Source organism: Oncorhynchus nerka, linkage group LG13, assembly GCF_034236695.1.
Source record: "Oncorhynchus nerka isolate Pitt River linkage group LG13, Oner_Uvic_2.0, whole genome shotgun sequence".
Classification (NCBI taxonomy): Eukaryota; Metazoa; Chordata; class Actinopteri; order Salmoniformes; family Salmonidae; genus Oncorhynchus; species Oncorhynchus nerka.
In genome coordinates, this window is record NC_088408.1 from 84,021,763 (window position 1) to 84,038,858 (window position 17,096).

The 17,096-nt window shown below is 42.9% G+C and overlaps 1 pseudogene; it reads right to left on the reverse strand.

Moving 5' to 3' along the window:
- LOC115140280 (aminopeptidase O-like) overlaps positions 1 to 17,096 on the reverse strand; it is a 151,428-nt pseudogene that overhangs the window by 10,352 nt on the left and 123,980 nt on the right.

Below are 17,096 nucleotides of genomic sequence, written 5' to 3' on the forward strand. Positions count from 1 at the left end.
AGTTTTACTTGTATTTAAGAGCAATTGGAGGCCACGGAAGGAGAGTTGTATGGCATTGAAGCTTGCCTGGAGGGTTGTTAACACAGTGTCCAAAGAAGGGCCGGAAGTATACAGAATGGTGTCGTCTGCGTAGAGGTGGATCAGAGACTCACCAGCAGCAAGAGCGACCTCATTGATGTATACAGAGAAGAGAGTCGGTCCAAGAATTGAACCCTGTGGCACCCCATAGAGACTGCCAGAGGTCCGGACAGCAGACCCTCCGATTTGACACACTGAACTCTATCAGAGAAGTAGTTGGTGAACCAGGCGAGGCAATCATTTGAGAAACCAAGGCTGTCGAGTCTGCCGATGAGGATGTGGTGGTTGACAGAGTCGAAAGCCTTGGCCAGATCAATGAATACGGCTGCACAGTAATGTTTCTTATCGATGGCGGTTAAGATATCGTTTAGGACCTTGAGCGTGGCTGAGGTGCACCCATGACCAGCTCTGAAACCAGATTGCATAGCAGAGAAGGTATGGTGAGATTCGAAATGGTCGGTAATCTGTTTGTTGACTTGGCTTTGAAGACCTTAGAAAGGCATGGTAGGATAGATATAGGTCTGTAGCAGTTTGGGTCAAGAGTGTCCCCCCTTTGAAGAGGGGGATGACCGCAGCTGCTTTCCAATCTTTGGGAATCTCAGATGACACGAAAGAGAGGTTGAACAGGCTAGTAATAGGGGTGGCAACAATTTCGGCAGATAATTTTAGAAAGAAAGGGTCCAGATTGTCTAGCCCGGCTGATTTGTAGGGGTCCAGATTTTTCAGCTCTTTCAGAACTTCAGCTGAATGGATTTGGGAGAAGGAGAAATGGGGAAGGCTTGGGCGAGTTGCTGTTGGGGGTGCAGTGCTGTTGACCGGGGTAGGAGTTGCCAGGTGGAAAGCATGGCCAGCCGTAGAAAAATGCTTATTGAAATTCTCAATTATGGTGGATTTATCAGTGGTGACAGTGTTTCCTATCTTCAGTGCAGTGGGCAGCTGGGAGGAGGTGTTCTTATTCTCCATGGACTTTACAGTGTCCCAGAACTTTTTAGAGTTAGTGTTGCAGGAAGCAAATTTCTGCTTGAAAAAGCTAGCCTTGGCTTTTCTAACTGCCTGTGTATAACGGTTTCTAGCTTCCCTGAACAGCTGCATATCACGGGGCTGTTCGATGCTAATGCAGAACGCCATAGGATGTTTTTGTGTTGGTTAAGGGCAGTCAGGTCTGGGGAGAACCAAGGGCTATATCTGTTCCTGGTTCTAATGTTCTTGAATGGGGCATGTTTATTTAACATTGTTAGGAAGGCATTTTTAAAAAATATCCAGGCATCCTCTACTGACGGGATGAGATCAATATCCTACCAGGACACCCCGGCCAGGTCGATTAGAAAGGCCTGCTCGCTGAAGTGTTTCAGGGAGCGTTTTACAGTGATGAGTGGAGGTCGTTTGACCGCTGACCCATTACGGATGCAGGCAATGAGGCAGTGATCGCTGAGATCTTGGTTGAAGACAGCAGAGGTGTATTTAGAGGGGAAGTTGGTTAGGATGATATCTATGAGGGTGCCCGTGTTTAAGGCTTTTGGGGGTACCTGGTAGGTTCATTGATAATTTGTGTGAGATTGAGGGCATCAAGTTTAGATTGTAGGATGGCTGGGGTGTTAAGCATGTTCCAGTTTAGGTCGCCTAGCAGCACGAGCTCTGAAGATAGATGGGGGCAATCAGTTCACATATGGTGTCCAGAGCACAGCTGGGAGCAGAGGGTGGTCTATAGCAGGCGGCAACGTGAGAGACTTGTTTTTAGAGAGGTGGATTTTTAAAAGTAGAAGTTCAAATTGTTTGGGTACAGATCTGGATAGTAGGACAGAACTCTGCAGGCTATCTTTGCAGTAGATTGCAACACCGCCCCTTTAGCAGTTCTATCTTGTCTGAAAATGTTGTAGTTTGGAATTAAAATTTCTGAATTTTGGTGGTCTTCCTAAGCCAGGATTCAGACACAGCTAGAACATCCGGGTTGGCAGAGTGTGCTAAAGCAGTGAAAAGAACAAACTTAGGGAGGAGGCTTCTAATGTTAACATGCATGAAACCAAGGCTATTACGGTTACAGAAGTCATCAAAAGAGAGCGCCTGGGGAATAGGAGTGGAGCTAGGCACTGCAGGGCCTGGATTCACCTCTACATCGCCAGAGGAACATAGGAGGAGAAGAATAAGGGTACGGCTAAAAGCAATAAGAATTGGTCGTCTAGAACGTCTGGAACAGAGAGTAAAAGGAGGTTTCTGGGGGCGATAAAATAGCATCAAGGTATAATGTACAGACAAAGGTATGGTAGGATGTGAGTACAGTGGAGGTAAACCTAGGTATTGAGTGATGAAGAGAGAGATATTGTCTCTAGAAACATCATTGAAACCAGGAGATGTCATTGCATGTGTGGGTGGTGGAACTAATAAGTTGGATAAGGTATAGTGAGCAGGACTAGAGGCTCTACAGTGAAATAAGCCAATAAACACTAACCAGAACAGCAATGGACAAGACATATTGACATTAAGGAGAGGCATCCTTAGTCGAGTGATCAAAAGGGTCCAGGGAGTGGAGAGGTTGGTTTGGGGGTCACGGCGATTTAGACAGCTAGCCAGGACATCGGTAGCAAGCTAGCATAGGATGGAGGTCTGTTGTTAGCCACCTCTTGCGTTCCGTCAGTAGATTAGTGGAGTTCCGTGTTGTAGAGGGGATTAGTCCAAATCACACAACAACAAAAAATAAAAACAATAGATATAGTTATAGAGGCCCAAGAAGAAACATGTTAATAATAAAAATAAATAAATTGTCCGATTGTCTATTCTGAGAGCATCCGGTAAGACAGCTAACGGTTAGCAGGCCGCAGATGGGCATTCAGGTAACGTCGCGACGGAGGAGCCAGCCGGATCTCCTTCGGGTAGATAACGTCGGCAGTCCAGTTGTGAAGGCCCGGAGGGGCTCCGTGTAGGCAGTAAAACGGGTCCGGATAGGTGACTGCAGCCCAGGAGTGATTGACGGAGCTCAGGAGTGGTTGACGGAGCTCGCTAGCTCCGGAGTAATTGATGTTTGCTCCGGAATCGACGAAAGCAGATAGACACACGGATAGCAGCCAGCTAGCTGTGAGATCCGGGAGTGAATGTCCAGAGAGCAGTTGAAATCCAGGGACATGGAGAGAAAAAATCGGTCCGGTATGTTCCGTTCCGAGCCGCGCTGCGCCGTACAAAACTGGCGATAGATTTTCGAGTTAAAGGATAGCTAATGACCACAAACCGTGGTTAGCTGAATACGAACGAGTTGCCAGTAAAGAAGCTAACTAGCTTCTGATTAGCTTCTGGCTAGCTCCTGGCTAGCTTCTTGGAGTTTCTGGCTAGCTTCTGGCTAGCTTCTTGGAGGATTGCAGATTTGAGGTAAATAATACGTATTTATACATATCAATTGGTGAGGCAGGTTGCAGGAGAGTGTATTGAAGATGAGTTGATGGAAAATAAAAATAAAATGTATGTGAAAAAAAAGTTGTAAATATATATATATACACGACACGACAAGACGAGGACAAAAGACGTCTGAACTGCTATGCCATCTTGGCAAAAATGTCACATGAAAGGAAGCTAGCCACAGTCACGCATTCACTCTCAGTACATGCCAACACACTCATTCGTAGGCACAGACATATACTTCCACATGCATTCACACACACATGATCATGATCTCTCACACACCTTCAAACACAATCACACACGCATGCGTTTAACGTGTTATGGCAGCAATCCCGTTAACGGCATAATTGTCATCAACAACCGCTGAATTGCATAGCGTTACATTCAATGAATATTACAAAAAATAATATAGGAAAACACAGCTTAGCCTTCTGTTAATCCACCTGTCATGTCAGATTTGGAAAATATGCTTTACAGTGAAAGAAATCCAAGCGTTTGTGTAAGTTTATCGATCGCTCAACAAAACATTAAGTACACTTAGCATCAAGTAGCTTGGTCACGAAAATCAGAAAAGCAATCAAATTAATCGTTTACCTTTGATGATCTTCGGATGTTTTCACTCACGTGACTCCCAGTTACACAATAAATGTTCCTTTTGTTCCATAAAGATAATTTTTATATCCAAAATACCTCCATTTGTTTGGTGCGTTATGTTCAGAAATAAACAGGAAAGAGCGGTCACGACAATGCAGACAAATTCCAAATAGTTTCTGTAATGTCCACAGGAACATGTCAAACGATTTTTTAATAATCAAACCTCAGGTTGTTTTTAAAATATATAATCGATAATATATCAACCGCAAATGTCTTTATCAGTAGGAGAGGGGAAAGCAATGGCTGCCCAAACTCTGTTGCGTGAGCAAAACTCATGTGACCACTTGACGCGATGTTATCTTTCTGGCTGATTTTTCAAAATAAAAGCCTGAAACTATGTCTGAAGACTGTTGACACCTTGAGGAAGCAATAGGAAAAGAAATCTGGTTGATATCCCTTTAAATGGAGCAGAGGGAGGCTATGGAACATGGAGTTTTCAAAATAGAAGCCACTTCCTGGTTTGATTTTCCTCAGGGTTTCGCCTGCAATATCAGTTCTGTTATACACACAGACAATATTTTACACTTTAGAGTGTTTTCTATTTAATACTAATAATAATATGCATATATTACCAACTGAGACTGAGGAGCTGCCCATTTACAATGAGCACCTTTTCATCCAAGCTACTCAATACTGCCCCTGCAGCCATAAGAAGTTAAACCAGTGCTCTCACACACTATCCTTCCCACCACATTAACTGCTCACACATATCTCACACACATTCTACAACACTTACATGGAAGGACAAAGCACTAACCATAACATTGGTTGGTTGGGAAAGGCCCGTAATTAAGCATTTCACTGTTAGTCTACACCTGTTGTTTACGAAGCACGCAACAAATACAGTTTGATTTGACAAGCGTGGTGTGTACAGCAGTAGCTATATAGGATGAGCCATGACTAGGATAGATTATATACATATAAAATGGGTAAAACTGTATATAAACATTATTAAAGTGACCAGTGTTCAATGACAATGTACATACAGTAGCAGCGGTCTCTGCAGATTAGAGTACCGGTAGTCGCAGGCTAGTGACAGTGTCTAAGGTTCAGGGCAGAGTACTGGGCGGAGGCCGGCTAGTGATGACTTTCTAAGACACCAACTGCTGTAGATGTCCTGGAGGACATGCAGATGTCCTGGAGGGTGGGTGGTGCAGTTGATGTACAAGGTGGTGATACAGTCTGACAAAATGCTCTCAATGGTGCATCTACAGAAGTTTGTGAGGATCTTAGGGGCCAAGACAAATTTCTTCAGCCTTCTTTAGTCCACGATCAGCTCCTTCTTTTTGTTGACGTTTAGGGAGAGTTTATTTTTCCTGCACCGCTCCACCAGGGCTACGTGTAGTCTGTCTTGTCATTGTTAGTAATCAGGCCTACCACTGCTGTGTCGTCAGCAAACTTAATGATTGAGTTGGAGACATTATGGTCACACAATCATAGGTGAACAGGGAATACAGGAAGGGGCTGAGCATGCACCCCTGTGGGGCCCCCTTGTTGACGATCAGTACCGCAGAGGTATTTTGCCCACCTTCAACACCTGGGGCCGGCCCTCAGGAAGTCTAGGACACAGTTGCACAGGGATGGGTTCAGACCCAGGTCCCTGAGCTTAGTGATAAGCTTGGAGAGCGACTATGGTTTTGCTGAGCTGAGCTCAGGCTGAGCTGTAGTTGATGAACAGCATTCTTACATACAGTATGCATTCTTCTTGTTCAAGTGGGATAGGGTAGTGTGCAATGTAATGTCGATTGCGTCATCCGTGGATCTTTGGCGGTATGCAAATTGTATTGCGCAGAGGGTGTCGGGTAAGGTGGAGGTGATATGATGCTTAACTAGTTTCTCAAAGCACTTCATGATGACAAAAGTGAATGCTACGGGGCAATACTCATTTTGTTCAGTTACTTGGGTACAGGAAAAATGGTGGACATCTTGAAGCAAGTGGGGACAACAGACCGGGATAGGGAGAGATTGAAAATGTCCCTAAACACTTCAGCCAGCTGGTCTGCACAAGCTCTGAGGACTCGGCTTGAAATGTCGTCTGGGCCGGCAGCCTTTGCGAGAAATAACATACTTGAATATCTTACTCACGTCGGCCACAGAGATCGAGAGCACCCAGTTTAGCTTCTCCAGAAGCGTGGCATCGGTGTCCTCGATGTGGCTGGCTTTCCCCTTTATAATCCGTGATTGTCGGGAGTTCCTGCCACATGTGTCTTGTGTCTGAGCCATTGAATTGAGACTCAATTTGTCCTTGTACTGTCATTTTGCAGTTTCTCTGTTGGTCTGCTACCTCCAGGCAGGCTATACAGGCCTTTGCAAAGAAATTCTCATGCTGAACCACTGAAGGCCAGACTGGGTCAATACAATCGCATACTTTACGGTCTTTTATTCTTAGAAGTGAAGTACATTGTCAGTTTAGGAAGTTATATTTTGAGCAGAGTGCACTAACTCATCCTATGATACAAATGTCTTCCATTCCTGCTTTAAGATTTTTTGTCTTTTTACATTGATCACCACAAAAGATGCTCACTTCAGTTCAACTTAAATGTAATTGATCATGTAGATACTGGACAGTATACTGCACGTAACATAACACAGCACCAAACACTGCATGGGAGGTGAGAACAAATGAAAACTAAAGTGTGTGTGTGTGTCTTACCTCAGCGTCCTTGTTCTGTACATCATAGGTTCTTTGGATAGTATGCAATGACGTCACACTGAGCTCCATACGTCAGCAGAAGCTCCAATAACAACGCCGGCTTCGCCGACGTCAACTAGGCAATGTAAATAGAAGGGAAGTGTTATTTGTGGGTCTCAAAATGATCAACAACATCAGTATGATTTACTTGACCACATGCACTCGCACTCACACACACACACACACACACACACACACACACACACACACACACACACACACACAGGGAAGCATTAAGCGTACAGCTAACAAACACCTGTAATAATCATCATCCCGACTACAGTATTCACAGGAAAATGTGCCATACAGATCAAGTCAACCTCCACAACATACAGTACTACAATTCCAGTACAATACCCATATCGGGAAACATTTAATTTTGTTTGAGGGGTATTTTATGAAAAACATTGATTATGGATTTTGGCAACGCCCTTTATCTACTTCCCCAGAATCAGATGAACATGGATACCATTTGGATAGTTTTTATCCTCGTCTAGTGTGAAGGAAGTTAGATGTAGTTTCATGACCCAATGCTAACTAGCTTAGCACAAAGACTGAAAGTCTTCGGGTCCAGCTAAAACGCTATTAAAATACTAGAGGTAAACATTGGCGGAATGTTAGGGAAAGGTTGGGGGAGTGTTAGGGAAACGTTGAGGGAATGTTAGGGAAACGTTGGGAGAATGTTAGGGAAAAGTTGGGGGAATGTTAAGGAAACGTTGGCGGAATGTTAGGGAAACGTTGGGGGAATGTTAGGGAAACGCTGTGGAATGTTAGGGAAACGTTGGGGGAATGTTAGGGAAATGTTGGGGAATGTTAGGGAAACGTTGAGGGAATGTTAGGGAAATGTTGGGGAATGTTAGGGAAACGCTGTGGGAATGTTAGGGAAATGTTGGGGGAATGTTAGGGAAACGTTGGGGGAATGTTAGGGAAACGCTGTGGGAATGTTAGGGAAACGTTGGGGGAATGTTAGGGAAATGTTGGGGGAATGTTAGGGAAACGTTGAGGGAATGTTAGGGAAACGTTGGGGAATGTTAGGGAAACGTTGGGGAATGTTCGGGAAACGTTGGGGAATGTTAGGGAAACATTGGGGGAATGTTAGGGAAACATGGGGGAATGTTAGGGAAATGTTGAGGGAATGTTAGGGAAACGCTGAGGGAATGTTGGGGAAATGTTGGGGGAATGTTAGGGAAACGCTGAGGGAATGTTAGGGAAACGTTGGGGGAATGTTAGGGAAACGTTGGGGGAATGTTAGGGAAATGCTGGGGGAATGTTAGGGAAACGTTGGGGGAATGTTAGGGAAACGTTGGGGGAATGTTAGGGAAACATTGGGGGAATGTTAGGGAAACGTTGAGGGAATGTTAGGGAAACGTTGGGGGAATGTTAGGGAAACGTTGGGGGAATGTTATATTTTGAAGCCGAGCGGTGATTGAGGAAGGCAGAGGAGTTATTCCGTAGACTGAGTGAAAGAGACAGTGAAAACAGCTCTTATTAAAACACCACACCTTTGGGAGATGATGAGTCTTCTAAATCCATCAACAGCACACAGCCACAAGTGAAAGAAGGAACATCTTTGATTAAAGTTATTCTCTGCTGATGCCCAAAGCTTTATGACCATGAAATATTATTCAATGGAAAAAGAGAGCAGGTTTCCATACAGAGGAAGATAGGGAAGATAGGAAAGAGACGATTAAAAGAAGAATATGTTAGATATGTTCAGTTCTAAGTTTGCTCTGTTGTAGTGTTGATTAATGATGTGTTATGAAGAGATGTGGTATTCTGTGATAATATACAGAAAGGGCCTCCAGAGTGACGGCCCCACGGTGCTGTGAGCTGTGCCCAGCCTTGCCTGCCTCTCCCTGGGATAGACCAAACACATATTTCCCAACTCTTGTTCTCTCAAATAGGCTCCATAGAGACAGGTATGAAAATTGATCTGTGTCTGTGTGTGTATTTGTATACACACACACACACCTAGATATGCAACTTTTCTAATACATTTCTCCTCTCTTGTTCATATATTTCACTCCTCCAACCATGGTATCCACAACCAGAGGCTGGCAAAACCTCAAGTCAAACAAATACAGTATAGCCTACACCAGGGTTCCCCATCAGGTCGAGAGTTATCAGTAGCTCGTAGCCCACCTATGAGTAGCTCGCCTAACAATTCTGAACGTACATGCATTTTTCACTTGTTCCACTGCAAATCTCACAAGTATCAGACATCGCAAGTTCCCAGCTATTATCTAATCAACGTAACATTGACGTTATCCCACCCCTGGTTAGCCACTATTGGCTTCAAACGCCAAACCTAATACAATATCTGCCAATTAATTTCCAGAAATATTGCCTCTGTCTGTGTGGTGCGTGTGTTTGTCTATCCCTCCATGTTTAGCCAGTTGATGTGATAACTACCTTGTGGATTTACAGAAATACTTTCCTCAAAACAATTAACTGAAAGGTAGGTTTACCTGGCAGAAGTATATCATGAGTAAGTATAGAATTTGTATCTATTATTTGCTATTTGTTCACATTGCCATGAAATGAGCAACAGCAACAGTACAGAACCATCGCTAAACCAGCACGTTAGAAGGCACATTCCTCACTCACTAGATTCACAATTAAAAGGTCAGATGCACTAGGAATTACACACAAAAAATGGTCTTCTGATCTGATTTATGCATGGATATGGCCTCAGAACAGGGATCTCCAAACTTTTCTAGCATGAGAGATAAATACAACATGTCACGAGCTACTCATTTTTTGGAGACCCCTGCCTCAAAACATCCCATTTCGTTGTTTCTCTGTATTTTTTGCGGGTGAAAAACAAAACAAATCTAAAACCAGGAAATATATAAAAAACATAATTTGGCAAAATATCAAATAGAATTTGTGGGGAAAAACAAATATTTTATAGAGCTCTCCTTTGAGTTGCTAATGAATCATAATTTTACCAAGTACATTGACAGAAAACAGTGCACTACTTTCTCTTGTACACTAAGGACAAGGGGAGAGGAGAAGAGAAGAATGTGCCTATTTGAAAGCTAGACAAAAATGTGCAGCTCAGGACATGTTTTCTTTTTTAAGTAGCTCTCGTGCTTGAAAAGGTTGGAGATCCCAGGCCTACACACTGACAGTAATTTATTGTGGATAGTCTGCACATAGATCTCTCAATTCAATTTCAATTCAAGGGCTTTATTAGCATGGGAATCTTTTCCGTAATTTTGCCAAAGCAAGTGAAATAGATAATAAACAAAAGTGAAATAAACAATAAAAAATAAACAGTAAACATTACACTTACAAAAGTTACAAAATAATAAAGGCCTTTCAAATGTCATAGTATGTCTATATATTGTGTTGTAATGATGTGCAAATAGTTAAAGTATGAAAGGGGAAATAAATAAACATATGGATTGAAGTTACAATGGTGTTTGTTATTCAATGGTTGCCCTTTTCTTGTGGCAACAGGTCGCAAATCTTGCTGCTGTGATTGGACACTGTGGTACTTTACCAAATAAATATAGGAGTTTATCAACAACAACAAATGTTTTCAAATTCTTTGTGGGTCTGTGTAATCTAAGGGAAATGTGTGTCTCTAATATGGCCATACATTTGGCAGGAGGCTAGGAAGTGCAGCTCAGTTTCCAAATAATTGTCTGGGCAGTGTGCACATAACCTGTCTTCTCTTGAGAGCCAGGTCTGTCTATGACAACTTTTCTTAACAGCAAGGAAATGCTCAATGAGTCTGTACATGGTCAAAGCTTTCCTTAATTTTGGGTCAGGTAGTCTGCCACTGTGTACTCTCTGCTTAGGGCCAAATAGCATTCTAGTGTGCTCTGTTTTTTTGTTAATTCTTTCCAATGTGTCAAGTAATTATCTTTCTGTTTTCTCATGATGTGGTTGGATCTAATTGTGTTGCTGTCCTGGGGCTCTGTGGGGTCTGTTTGTGTTTGTGAACAGAGCCCAAGGACCATCTTGCTTAGGGGACTCTCCAAGTTCATTTCTCTGTAGGTAATGGCTTTGTTATGGAAGGTTTGGGAATCGCATTCTTATAGGTGATTGTAGAATTTAACTCCTCTTTTCTGGATTTTGATAATTACAGGGTATCGGCCTAATTACTGTATTTTCTGCATTAATTATTTTGTGTTTTACGTTGTACACAGAGGATATTTTTGCAGAATTCTGCATGCAGAGTCTCAACTTGGTGTTTGTCCCATTTTGTGAATTGTTGGTTGGTGAGCGGACCCCAGACCTCACAACCATAAAGGGCAATGGGTTCTATAACTGATTCAAGTATTTTTAGCCAGATCCTAATTGTTTAGTCAAATGTTATATTCCTTTCGATGGCATAGAAGGCCCTTCTTGCCTTGTCTCTCAGATTTTTCACAGCTTTGTGGAAGTTACCTGTGGCGCTGACGTTTAGGCCGAGGTATGTATAGTTTTTTGTGTGCTCTAGGGCAACGGTGTCTAGATGGAATTTGTATTTTTGGTCTTGGCAATTGGACCTTTTATGCAACACCATTATTTTATTTTCACTGAGATTTACTGTCAGGGCCCAGGTCTGACAGAATCTGTGCAGAAGATCTAGGTGCTGCTGTAGGCCCTTCTTGGTTGGGGACAGAAGTGTCAGATCATCAGAAAACCGTAGAAATTTGACTTCAGATACTAGCAGGGTGGGGCTTACGCTGCCTCCCTGTCTCACACAATGGCCCTGTGGAAAGAAATATGTGTGTTTTTTTGCCTATTTTAACCACACACTTTTGTGTACATGGATTTTATAATGTCGTACGTTTTTCCCCCAAAACCACTTTCCATCAATTTGTATTGCAGACCCTCATGACAAATGTAATGAAAAGCTTTTTTGACGTCAAATAAACATCAAAAGCCTTTGTTTTGATTTGTTAATTGGGGGGTGTAGGGTGAATACATGGTCTGTTGCACGGTAATTTGGTAAAAAGACAATTTGACATCTCTGTCTGTCTGTTTTTCTGTCTTGTTCTCCTCACCTCACCACTCCTCCATTTTGTGAGAGGTGACTGTTAAGTCCCTCCATATTTAAAGGTCTCTGAGAGGCCCACCCATTATCCTCTTCTCTGCCAGGGAACCTTTGAAAAGCCAGAGGAATCTGGTCATAAAACCCCTAATATCTCTCTCTCTCTCTCTCACTCACTCTCTCACTCTCTCACTCTCTCTCTCTCTCACTCTCTCACATTCACAAGCACACAAAGTCAAGCATACGCACGAACACACACACAATATGTGTGAGTGGTTCACGTGAGCTTATGTGTAGGGTCAAGACAGGGGATAGGTTTGACAGGGGATAGAGTGGGGAAATGCTTTCAACACAAAATGCTTTCAACACAAGATGCTTTCAACACAAGACTATTGAGGCTATTGTTAGTCTCAGCCCTGACCGAGGGATGAGATCAAACACTGCGTGTGTGTGTGTGTGTGTGTGTGTGTGTGTGTGTGTGTGTGTGTGTTTGTGTGTGTGTGTGTGTGTGTGTGTGTGTGTGTGTGTACGTTTGAGTGTTGCAGAGCCACTTAGCACCATGATCTGTTGGTCTTTGTGGTCTGCTTCAACTCCTCCACATGAATGAGACATTTCATCCATCCTTCCATTCCACATATCCTACATCTCTCAACACTCCACAACTCCTTCTCCAAAATGAACACAAATAAACACTTCTCAGAGTGGTTTGGGGGGTAATGGTCATTTAAGATGGAAACTTGGGGGTACGGAGAGAGGCTTGGTATGAACCATAACCCCCCATATCTTAATTTCCCTGTTTCTGTCCCCCTCTAAAGTGGTTAGTTAGTTCCGTCGTGTAGCCCTCTAGGATTGTCTAAAAGTGGGTTTCAGCCTCATCAGCTCAAAAAAGCTGGACTAGGGGAACCATCATCATTCATTTTGTAGTGTGATTTGGTGTTTGGGATATTAGTGAAACATGATTTAATATCCACTGATATCAAACATACAGATTGGTGTCTCCACACACAGGGGCACAGTGAAATCCCAGAATAAGAAGGCTAAGAGACTGCCCTAATACACTAATAACTAGGGTAATAAGTAGTAATAAAACAATAATAAAACAGTAGCTGAGTGTATTCAACTATATCTTTAAATAATACCATATTTGAGAACTAACCAACATTTTCTCTTAGCTCAATGTAAAAATGTGCCAAGAAATCTTGACCTTTCTAGTCAGACTATGTTAGGGTTTTACATCTCCTCTTCAAATGAACTGTGGGGAGGGCAAAATAATGAAACAATGAAACTGTATACAAATATCAATTAATTTTAAATGTGGATTATTTCTACTTGCCATTATCATTCACCTGATGATAAGACAATACGTGATTTTTAAACGTTTTTGCTATCATATTAGGATCCCTGGGCAAGAAAAGTTTGAAAACGACTGCCTCAGAGGATCTTAGGGAAATATGCTGGTGAAATAAGAAAAATCCAGCAACTCTGATACAATTGTGAGTTATACTTTTACATTACCATGATCTATTGAATGCTCCTCCCACAGACACACACACACACACACACACACACACACACACACACACACACACACACACACACACACACACACACACACACACACACACACACACACACACACACACACACACGTCATCAAGGGACAGCTAACAGCACAATACCAAAGGAAGCTTATGACATGTTTAGCAAACACAGGAAATGAATGTAGCTTCCCTAACATATACAGTGCATCCTATGTCTCAGTCTCTCCTGTGTGTGTGTGTGTGTGTGTGTGTGTGTGTGTGTGTGTGTGTGTGTGTGTGTGTGTGTGTGTGTGTGTGTGTGTGTGTGTGTGTGTGTGTGTGTGTGTAGCCAGGTCACCCATGATACAAGTCAGTATTCGATGTTCATCCATGTCTGAGAACATTAGGAGATGACATGGAAACCGGCCACTGGAAACCGACAGTCAGAGCTGTTACCTTCAAGTCGGCTTCGGTTTAGCTAGGGAGTTGTGGACGGGGGATGGGCGTAAGCGTCTTCCTCTGATTCCAAAGTTTGCAAGTTCCTATCCAGCAATAGAAAGCTGTTTCTGATACTTTATATAATGCCTGAACTTAACCCTAACCTTAACAATTTGGAGTTAACGCCAAATTTGACGTTTGGAACAACTTTGAAATTTGAGAAACATGGATGAACGTCTAATTCTGACTTTCTATCGCTGGATTCAAACTTCATCTTAGACCTTATACCAGGGTTTCCCAAACTCGTTCCTCAGGACCCCAAGGGGTGCATGTTTTGGTTTTTTACCCTAGCATTATACAGCTGATTCAAGTAATCAACTAATAATCAACGTTTGATCATTTGAATCAGCTGTGTAGTGTTAAACAACTTTGAAATTTGACATTTGAGAGACATGGATGAACTTTTAAAACAAAAATCTCAAAATGCTACTTTTTATCACCAGATTTGAACATGCAACCATTTGAATCAGAGACAGATGCTTACATACATCCACGTTCCCCATACCCAATCCCTCGCAAAACCGAACTGAAGACTACTTGAAGGTGGTAGTGCTCACTGTTGCCCATAGTGGTCAATTTCCACGTAATCTCCGACATGCTCAGACATGGATGGACGTCGAAAACTGCCTTGTATCACGGGTGACCTGCCTGTTATTTCACTATAGAAAGAAAGACAAACAGACAGTGAAAGCTTCTTTATCTTTGACCTGTTCTCTCTCTCTCTCTCTCTCTCTCTCTCTCTCTCTCTCTCCACCCCTCTCTCAATCTTTCTTTCCCCCAAAAAAACGCTAATTGAGAGAGATTTACAGTAAACCCTACCTTCTACTAATCACTGCTATCATGGTATCCATCTGAAGTGTAATGTTGACTGATGTGGTTGTTATCAATGCTTTCGCTACAAACACCTCCCAAAATATCCGTATAGGTATACAGTGAGGGAAAAAGGTATTTGATCCCCTGCTGATTTTGTACGTTTGCCCACTGACAAAGAAATGATCAGTCTATAATTTTAATGGTAGGTTTATTTGAATAGTGAGAGACAGAATATCAACAACAAAAATCCATAAAAACACGTCAAAAATGTTATAACTTGACTTGCATTTTAATGAGGGAAATAAGTATTTGACCCCCTCTCAATCAGAAAGATTTCTGGCTCCCAGGTGTCTTTTATACAGGTAACGAGCTGAGATTAGGAGCACACTCTTAATGGGAGTGCTCCTAATCTCAGTTTGTTACCTGTATAAAAGACACCTGTCAACAGAAGCAATGAATCAATCAGATTCCAAACTCTCCCCCATTGCCAATACCAAAGAGCTCTGCAAGGATGTCAGGGACAAGATTGTAGACCTACACAAGGCTGGAATTGACTACAAGACCATCGCCAAGCAGCTTGGTGAGAAGGTGACAACAGTTGGTGCGATTATTCGCAAATGGAAGAAAATAACTGTCAATCTCCCTCGGCCTGGGGCTCCATGCAAGATCTCATCTCGCTGAGTTGCAATGATCATGAGAACCATAAGGAATCCACCCAGAACTACACGGGGGTATCTTGTCAATGATCTCAAAGCAGCTGGGACCATAGTCACCAAGAAAACAATTGGTAACACACCACACCGTGAAGGATTGAAATCCTGCAGCGCCCGCAATGTCCCCCTGCTCAAGAAAGCACATATACATGCCCTTCTGAAGTTTGCCAATGAACATCTGAATGATTCAGAGGACAACTGGGTGAAAGTGTTATGGTCAGATGAGACCAAAATGGAGCTCTTGGCATCAACTCAACTCGCCGTGTTTGGAGGAGGAGGAATGCTGCCTATGACCCCAAGAACACCATCCACACCGTCAAACATGGAGGTGGAAACATTATGCTTTGGGGGTGTTTTTCTGCTAAGGGGACAGGACAACTTCACCGCATCAAAGGGACGATGGACGGGGTCATGTACCGTCAAATTTTGGGTGAGAACCTCCTTCCCTCAGCCAGGGCATTGAAAATGGGTCGTGGTTGGGTATTCCAGCATGACAATGACCCAAAACACAAGGCAACAAAGGAGTAGCTCAAGAAGAAGCACATTAAGGTCGTGGAGTGGTCTAGCCAGTCTCCAGACCTTAATCCCATAGAAAATCTGTGGAGGAAGCTGAAGGTTCGAGTTGCCAAACGTCAGCCTCAAAACTTTAATGACTTGGAGAAGATCTGCTAAGAGGAGTGGGACAAAATCCCTCCTGAGATGTGTGCAAACCTAGTGGCCAACTACAAGAAACATCTGACCTCTGTGATTGCCAACAAGGGTTTTGCCACCAAGTGCTAAGGCATGTTTTGCAGAGGGGTCAAATACTTATTTCCCTCATTAAAATGCAAATCAATTTAAAAAATTTTGACATGCGTTTTTCTGGATTGTTTTGTTGTTATTCTGTCTCTCACTATTCAAATAAACCTACCATTAAAATTATAGACTGATCATTTCTTTGTCAGTGGGCAAACGTACAAAATGTGTGTGTGTGTGTGTGTGTGTGTGTGTGTGTGTGTGTGTGTGTGTGTGTGTGTGTGTGTGTGTGTGTGTGTGTGTGTGTGTGTGTGTGTGTGTGTGTGTGTGTGTGTTTGTGTTTGTGTGTGTGTGACTGACCATTCAATCGCTCCATTGCCTTTAATTTCTGTCTGACCACAGACTGATAAAAGCTCTCTGGCACCACCAGCTAAACGCCTCAGCCCCTGCTACAGGTACTAGGGTTACGCTCTCTCTCTCTCTCTCGCTCTCTCTCTCTCTCTCTCTCTCTCTCTCTCTCTCGCACTCTCTCTCTCTCGCGCTCTCTTTCCATTTCCCTCTTTAATGTATGTCATTCTCCTCCCTCCATACCTCCCCACCCTCTTATTTATCTGGCCCCTCTCAGCAAGATGTCCTTTTGTTTGTGTGTGTGTAAAATGTTCATCTTGATTACAAGGTATGCTAAGCCTGATTTCGAGACACACACACATGGTCTCATCCACAGACAATGCTTCTTGATTTATTTTGAATGGAGGGACAGACAATGAGTGCCTATCAGATAGATGACTGCTCTCAGTAAATTGGACATTCACAACATGAACTATAAACTGTCAATCCATTCCATATATATCACACCATACCATCACATGACTTAAAGTGTCAGCATGCTTCACTTTGTATGGCGCCTAGACGAACTCAAGCGAATGTGCTCGCATTCTCCCTTATAAGATCTTCACTTGAAAAATGAGAAAAAAACAGTAATAGTACTGTTTGTCCATATTGAGACGCCGTAGCCA